Here is an 8134-nt window from a genome sequence, read left to right as displayed (position 1 = left end):
TGTTTTTTGTTTTTTGTTTTTGGCTGTGTTGTTTTGAAGCCAACGCGAGGGTAGAACATTAATGGAAGATCTGGAAAAGCAGCTCGAGGGCATCTGGTCCGGGGGTTCTCAAACTGTGTTCCCAAAAGGCCTTGGGCTTCTCAGGAGGCGTCTCAATCTCAGGGGGAGCCGTGGGCTGTAGGATCCCCGCAGTGCAACCAGAGCAGCCTCCCTGGGCCCTGATTTTCTCCAGTGGCCCTCCACGTAAGATTGTACATAGGAGTTTCAACTGCTAAAGAAAACGTTAGCAAACCCCTTTTTAAATTGAACACCTGTCTTTTGTTTCAAACGAGGAAGCTAAAATGTTGACTTACTGTGTACGTCTCTGAGGGTGACATTGTCGGTCTCTGGCCAGCTGGGCCAACCCCCGTCCCCTTGGCCATGTAAACAGTACTGAGGTCTCGGCAAGGGTTTCCAAGGGGCATGAGGCTGGCAGGAGGCCTTCACCACTGCTGGGACTCACACACATACATGCATTTCCGCAGGGGTTTCCCTGCAATGAGGCTTGTCTACATCCGTGATTGAGCACAGAAGAGGAAGAACAAACTGGAACCATGGAGCTGGGGAAGGCTGTGGCTCACGGCCAGTTCCAGACCAAGCCCAGTGTCCTTTCTGGAACCAGCCGAGCTGCTTCGTGGAAGTAAATTCCAAATAACTAAAAGCTATCCTCACTATTGTCTTAGGCTTGTGTGAAGGAACCGCTTTATCTCTGTTCTGAAAACTTGTGTGTTTTTTAAGCATTTTTTTAAAGTTTAATTTCTGACAGACGCTGAGCTTTCTATTAATTCTAAACTCCAGCTCCTTTATGGTCATTAAGTCATAAACAAAAAACTGGGCAGCTTTAGGAAAGAGCATCCTATTCAATATCATCATTTGTCAGGTGTGCTCAGCACTGAACTGTTTACAAAGCCCTTTCATGTCCCCAGCAGGCGGGAACTGCATAGTGGAAACTCCAGGGCCACACATGAAAGATGTCAGGGGCAGAGCGGGTGATGCCTGGGTGAAAGCAACATTCCCATTCTTTAGGGTAGTGAGGAGATTATATATTGTTCTAAGATATTTGTAGTTATTTCTAATTTTATGTTTATGTCATATTTAGATAATTTCCTAATGTTTGTTGGGGCCTACCCCAAACTGTTTTAAATAAAGAGCTCTATTTTTAGAGAAAAGGGCAAAATTGAATGGAAAGCGTGTGCTCTCATTTCTCAAAGTTTCCTCACCACTCTTCTCGCCGTTAAGACTACAGGGTCTTGGGTTGGGTGCCCAGCAGCAGACCCAGAGGCGAGGATTGTGGGGTATAAAGCAGTGCAGTGATTCCAGAAAGCATCAATAGGGGAGTGGGAAGAGAGGGAGGGGAGGAAGCCAGTCCAGATGCATAATCAAACAGGTCATGGCTCTGGGCAACTAGGGTTCAGTCCTCCTAGGGAGCTTTGGGAGTTCAGTGTTGGACCCTCCAGATTTGTTCCCCTGCCAGGGACAGGAGCTGGGAGGCTTATCCACCAACTCCCATCAGTCCTGTGTAGAGAGCCACTCCCTCCCAGGGAGCTGCAGGTACTTGCAGTTGGAATCCATCAAGCTGAGTACATGAGAAGGGTGCTACAACGAAGCCAGAGGTGTACCTACTACCTGGCAGCTCACCCTATTGCAACAATGGTCCATGGAAGGATACAGAAAATCCTATGTGGCAGCCTTGCAACCCAAACTCATTCCAGTTGATCTCTACTGGGGAGGGTCTCCCAGGTCCCACCAATTCTCCCACAAGGTAACAGCTGAAGACCTAAAAAAAATAAAACAGCCTGTTATTTTACCAGCAAAACGGGTTTATTCAGGAACAGCAAAGAATTGCAATCTGGGACACGCAATCTATGGTGAACCACAGGCAAGTCCAGAGAACAAGGAGAGAAATGTTCCTTTATAGGGGAAAAGAGGTTAGTTGGGAGGGGCCATTATAAACACAGAGTCTATTGGAGGAAACTGGGAGTTTGAAGTGTACTGCTTTTCATTGGCTGAGTTACTACAGTCTCTTATTGGCTAGGCTGTTGCCAGGCAAAGAGAAATTCCTCCTCCTGCTGGGTGGTAAAATAGTAACCCTCCTCCTGTTGGAGATGCAAAGGTATGTCTCTTTCTGTTGAGTCTGCAATTGACAGCGAGAGCTTGAGAGTTCTCCCTTCAGTCCTCCCAACTCCATCTTAAATGAGGTTTCTGTTCATTTTCACACTGCCCAGAACTGTGCTTGCAGATTGTCATCATTTACTAATGCCAGGGCAGGCTCTAGACCCAAGATGAGCTAATCCAACAAGTCCCTTTCCCTGGCATTCAGATGTCTTCTTGGCTGGCTTGGTCTGGAACAAGTAAGTTCCAACCGGCTCTGACACTATTTCCCACTCCAAAGAACAGGAAAGCTCAGGGTACAAAGACGAGAATGGGACCTCCACATGAGCCTCCAGGATGAGAAATGGACTGGATCCAGTCCATTCCTGAGGCCCAGCTGCAGCCCTGTTCTCGGCTTCCCTGCATCCTAGTTTTTTGTTTTTGTTTGTTTTTTGGGTTTTTTTTTTTTGGCGGTACTTGGGCCTCTCACTGTTGTGGCCTCTCCCGTTGCAGAGCACAGGCTCTGGACGCGCAGGCTCAGTGGCCATGGCTCACGGGCCCAGCCGCTCCGCGGCATGTGGGATCTTCCCAGACCGGGGCACGTACTCGTGTCCCCTGCATCGGCAGGCGGACTCTCAACCACTGCGCCACCAGGGAAGCCCCCTGCATCCTAGTTTTAAGCCAACTTTCAGAGCCTTCTATTACTCATAACCAAATATCCTTGCCAATTCATATTGCAGCTTGTAGTCAGGTTGGGGCATCTGCCCCCTTGAATGGGTGTGCAGTAGGTCCTTTCCAGAAACCAGGGCAGAACTTCCTTTCCAGGTGATCCCCAAGGGCCTTCGTCCTGCCCGCCTCACCTTTAGAGCTCCTCTTTGCCAGTTTGCTGCCACCTTCTGGACAGTGGTGGGATGGCAGGGCTGCCAATTGCACAGGTTCTTACAAGCACGGTGCTCAGGGCCGCTGAGAATGGGCAGCGTTGGGGTAATGGATGCTACATCCTGAGAACTCCTTTAGGGAAGGGACTGTTTTCTTCCCGGTACCAGCATCTGGCACAGGGTGGAAACTTGATATTAAATAAGTGAACGAAGGAATGAATGAGTGAACTGGTATATGAATTGGAGTCAGTAAGGGGCTGGCTGTGGCTGACTTACATAGAAAGCAGCCAGAGATCTTGCATTAGATTCTATCCCAGATCCCAGATCCTGTCACATGTGGATGACTGTCCTCCCTCAACCCAGCGTCTGCTCCAAGGGGGTATCAGTGCTGTTCAGTGAGTGAAATGGTGAGGGAGGGGGCAGAAGTGGGAGACTCATTCCTGTGTGCACAAAATTAGGCTAAAGCGATGGGAGTTTGAGGGGGTTAAAAAAAACACTAGAGGTTATACTTTATCTAAATGAGTGAGTCAGTTCCATGAATCAATTACTCAAGAGATACTGGTTGGCGCCAGGACCTATCCCAGCCCAGGGTACCCCACCCCTTGGTTTATGATGATATAGGATGCAGGTATGTGACTGCAATTTATAAATTATCAACAGTCTGTCTTCCCCCTTACTGCCTCTTTAAGTGGGTTAGGAGAAGAAGGTGGGGATCCCAAGGCAAGAATGCCTCAGAGTACACTCTCCTGGTGGGAAAAACCATCAGCAAGGGGTGGGAGGCCCCTCTCAAGGAGCCGATCCCTCCAGGGTGAGTCCCATTCATTCTTGGGTGTTGCTAGACACATCCCACCCCACTCCAAGCCTTGGCTTCTCTGGACACTAAATGGATGTCGTGGAAGCCAGATTCCAACAGGGGCTCAGAATCCCCCACTCCAAATCCCATCTTTGAGTTCCAGGCCCTTTCATGGGATATGCCTCCTCTAAATAGCTCTAATCCAGCCTCAAAGCCTAAACTGCAGGATGCAATGCCCTTCCTTCCCCCATCCTTGGAATTTGGCCTCAGAAACTACCACCAACTCAAACTTCTAAGGAGACATTTATGACCATAAATGAGGTTATGAGGTTACCTAGGGAACATCTACCACTGGTCACAGTTTCTCACTGAATACCCCCCGCAACCAAGAGCAGCCCATCCTAAAGGCAGCCACACCTTCGTAGGGAGAGCTATTTCCTTAAATCAAAAGAAATTTGCAGGACTTCCCTGGCGGTCAAGTGGTTAAGACTTCACCTTCCAATGCAGGGGGTTCAGGTTTGATCCTTGGTTGGGGAGTTAGGTTCCCACATGCCTCGCAGCCAAAAAACCAAATCATAAAACAGAACCAGTATTGTAACAAATTCAATAAAGACTTTAAAAATGGTCCACATCAAAAAATCTTTGAAAAAAAGAAAAGAAAAGAAATTTGCCTCCTTAATATGTCCTCTTACTACCCACCCTGGTTTTCCTGTTCAGGGGTAGCTACACAAAAATGGGCTCAACCCTTCTCCATGCAGCAGCCCCTCCGATACTTGCAGACGGTGCTGGCGCCTCCCATCGCCCCCGCCCAAGTCTCTTCTTTCCAGTCATAAATGTGAGCATAACTGAAGAAAAATATTGGACAATGCCAAGTGCACAGCAGACCAGAGCTCTAGAAGGATTTTTTTAAATATTTCTTTTATATTGGGATATAGTTAATTTACAATGCTGTGTTATTTTCAGGTGTACAGCAAAGTAATTTAGCTATACACATACATATATCGATTCTTTTTCAGATTCCCCTCCCATACAGGTCACTACGGAGTATTGAATAGCATTCCCTGTGCTATACAGTAGGTCCCTGTTGATCATCTATTTTATATATAGTAGGGTGTATATGCCAGTCCCAACCTCCTAATTTATCCCTACCCCAACCTTTCCCCTTTTGTAACCATAAGTTTGTTTTCTAAGTCTGTGAGTCTGTTTTGTAAATAACATTATTTTTTTAGATTCCACGTATAAGTGACATCACATATTTGTCTTTGTCTGTCTGACTTACTTCACTTAGTATGATAATCTCTAGATCCATCCATGTTGCTGCAAATGGCATTAGTTCATTCATTTTTATAGCTGAGTAATATTCCATTGTATATATATACCACATCTTCTAGAAGGATTTTTTTGAGTGAATCTGTGGTGGGCTGGAGTTGTCACAAGCATCTTGCAGGAGGAGAAATCATCCCAGCTGGCTTTGAAGAAGAGGGACTCTGGCTGAGGGAGAAGAAATGGCATCCCCAGAGACGGGTCCAGCCCAGATAAAGGCACTTCTTCAGTCTACTTGTCTTGTGTAGTCACCTTACTATTCCTTTGTATAAAATAATACATTTCCTGTAAGAACTTTAGAAAATGCAGATGAGCAAAGGAAGGAAAATAAAAATACCTTTAATTCTACTACCACTCAGAGATACTTCCATGAATATTTTCACATATATCCTTCAGACTTTTTTCTCTACGTGTGTATGTGTTTTAATGAGCCTGTACTGTACATAGTTTGTGCCATGCTTCTTAGTTCCCCGACCAGTTCCCTTAGCAGTGAAAGCGCGGGGTCCTAACCACTGCTGGACTGCCAGGGAATTCCCCATGCTTCTTTTCATTTAACAAACTATGGTGACTCTTTACCGGGCCACAAAACAGTTTTCTCCAGGGTTATTTTGAAGGCTGCATTCGCCTTGCATTGGATGGACTTACCGTTATGCATTTAGCCAAACCCCTACTGTCAGACATGGATGCTGTTCTCTTTTACTTTTATTCATTTCACTATTAGAAATGATGTCTGGATGTCCCCAAGTTCTTTAATAATCCAGGTGTCAGGGGCTTCCCTGGTGGCGCAGTGGTTAAGAATCCGTCTGTCAATGCAGGGGACACAGGTTCAAGCCCTGGTCCAGGAAGATCCCACATGCTGCGGAGCAACTAAGCCTGTGTGCCACAACTACCGAGCCTGCGTGCCACAACTACTGAAGCCCACGCACCTAGAGCCTGTGCTCCAAAACAAGAGAAGCCACCGCAATGAGAAGCCCGCTCACTGCAACAAAGAGTAGCCCCCACTCGCCACAACTAGAGAAACCCCGTGCGCAGCAACGAAGACCCAATGCAGCCTAAATAAATAAATAAATTTTAAAAATCCAGGTGTCTTCCTTGTCATTAATAGTCCCACAATCATAGTTCCTCATGACTATGGGGGGCCTAGTTCTTTCATAGGTTCCTTCCTCCAGGTGCTTCTGAGAGTCCCCAAGGAAGACCTCATGTTCCACAGACCCAGACAAGCTGGCTTGCAGCTTGTCCTCTCGGCCAGCCAGCCCAGCTTGCTCCAGCGACTGCACCTCTCCCGACGGGCCCTTCTTGGCATTTTGTAACCTCTTTCTCTGGCCATGATCTCCCCACACCCCTTTGTCCCAAAAGTCATCAAAGGCCCCCCATCCATCATAATCCATTCAGGAACACAGAAACGCATTGAGTCTTTCAAACCAAGAGACTTTCACAAAGGGGAACTGGTTACCCAGGTGATGGAAGAGCTGAGAATCCAATCCTGGATGGGAAGCAGCCCAGAAAGTCACCACGGCTGGAAGCTGCTCTGTCCTTTGAGCTAAAGGGGAAAATAGGAGGAGATGTTGTTATCAGAGCCCAGGCCACCTGACGGAGAAATGGTGGCAGCTGCCTGGCTGGAGGCAGCTGCAGCTCCAGAGGAGATACAGCCATTGTAGGGGATGCCACTCGGAGCTGAGGAAGAAGGGGAGAAATACCCTGACTTCTCTCCTCCAGCTTCCCGGCCGTCCTCCAGTGCCTCCCATTGGCTGGACCTAACAGGAAACCATTGACAAAGGAGCCTGGGAAATGTAGTTTCCTGCAATTAATAGGAAAGGACTGGCACAATATCGTACCTTAATTTCCCCAAAGCACAGCTCAAATGTGGCCATGCTGCCTAACTTTGCCAAAGACTCAGAGATGAGAGAAAACAATTACGACACAGAAAAGAAAAACTTAAATACAGATCCCTGGATATCACGGCCTCCTACATCCTAAAGCCAAGCCCTCTAGAGCCTCCCTTAGGGTCTGGCTGTCCTGCTATAGGACTCAGCCTGCTGTTGTGTGGCTGGGGCCGGCCAGACTCTCCCCAGAGGCAGAGATCTCTGATCATGTCTACCCTAAGCAGAGTCCAGGCCCCTTCAATCTTCTCTTGAGGCCCAGCAAGAAGAGGAAAATCATTTCCTAAACACCCATCCCAGTGGATTTCATGTTATCCCTGTAGATACACCTCCACATGGTGGAACAGCTTGGGTGAGCAGTTTGAGCCTTCATTGTCACAAACCGAAGGCCCATTCCTGAATTTTGCCCCCATCTCTAGCACAGTAGTAAGAGTCGCTGAAATCTCTGTTCCATTTTTTCCTAACGTTTTGCAGTTCCAAGACCCCAAAGGTTCAGTGTAGGAGTGCCTGGACTTCTCACCCCCAGCAGCCTCTCTAGGAGGAGTGCCATCCCCCTTGACCCTCAAGCATCCAGCATGGCGGACCTGCTTTAATACGCGGCATAAGCAGGGGCAGCAGACACCCTATATCTCCTCCTGCCAGAACGAGGCCGAGGAGTCTAGCTTTTCCTCTGCCACCAGGAACATTCCGGAACATATTTCCTGCTCCTTCATCTGCTCCAGTTGTTTTCCTCAGGGTGAATTCCTGAGGATGGAATCAGTGAGGCAAAAGGTATTTGTAAGTTGCAGGCTTCTGATACCCAGTGCCAAGCTGCTCTCTGATAAGGCTGTATGTCCTGGATTATTTTTACGTTTTCTGCCTCTCAGTTCCTTAATAAGGACTGAAGAATCTTGGGATGAATCAGCCACCAGACCAGATAAACAAGCCAGTCTGTCACTGTTGCTGTTTTCTGCAGCTAAGAAGGGAACTCCCTTGGATCCCGCCCAGAACCTGGAATTCCGAAGCAATGGGCCAGGTACCTTTGTACCCAGCTCCCCATGGCTCAGGTCCCACCTTCCCCTCCTTTCCCCGCCCTCATGCCTGGGTGGAGCCAGCTGCCAAGGCGCCAAAGCTTCCCAGTCCTCCCTCTG

The sequence above is a fragment of the Phocoena phocoena genome, chromosome 1 (assembly GCF_963924675.1).
Source record: "Phocoena phocoena chromosome 1, mPhoPho1.1, whole genome shotgun sequence".
Lineage (NCBI taxonomy): Eukaryota > Metazoa > Chordata > Mammalia > Artiodactyla > Phocoenidae > Phocoena > Phocoena phocoena.
Note: the sequence above shows the minus strand (reverse complement) of the source record.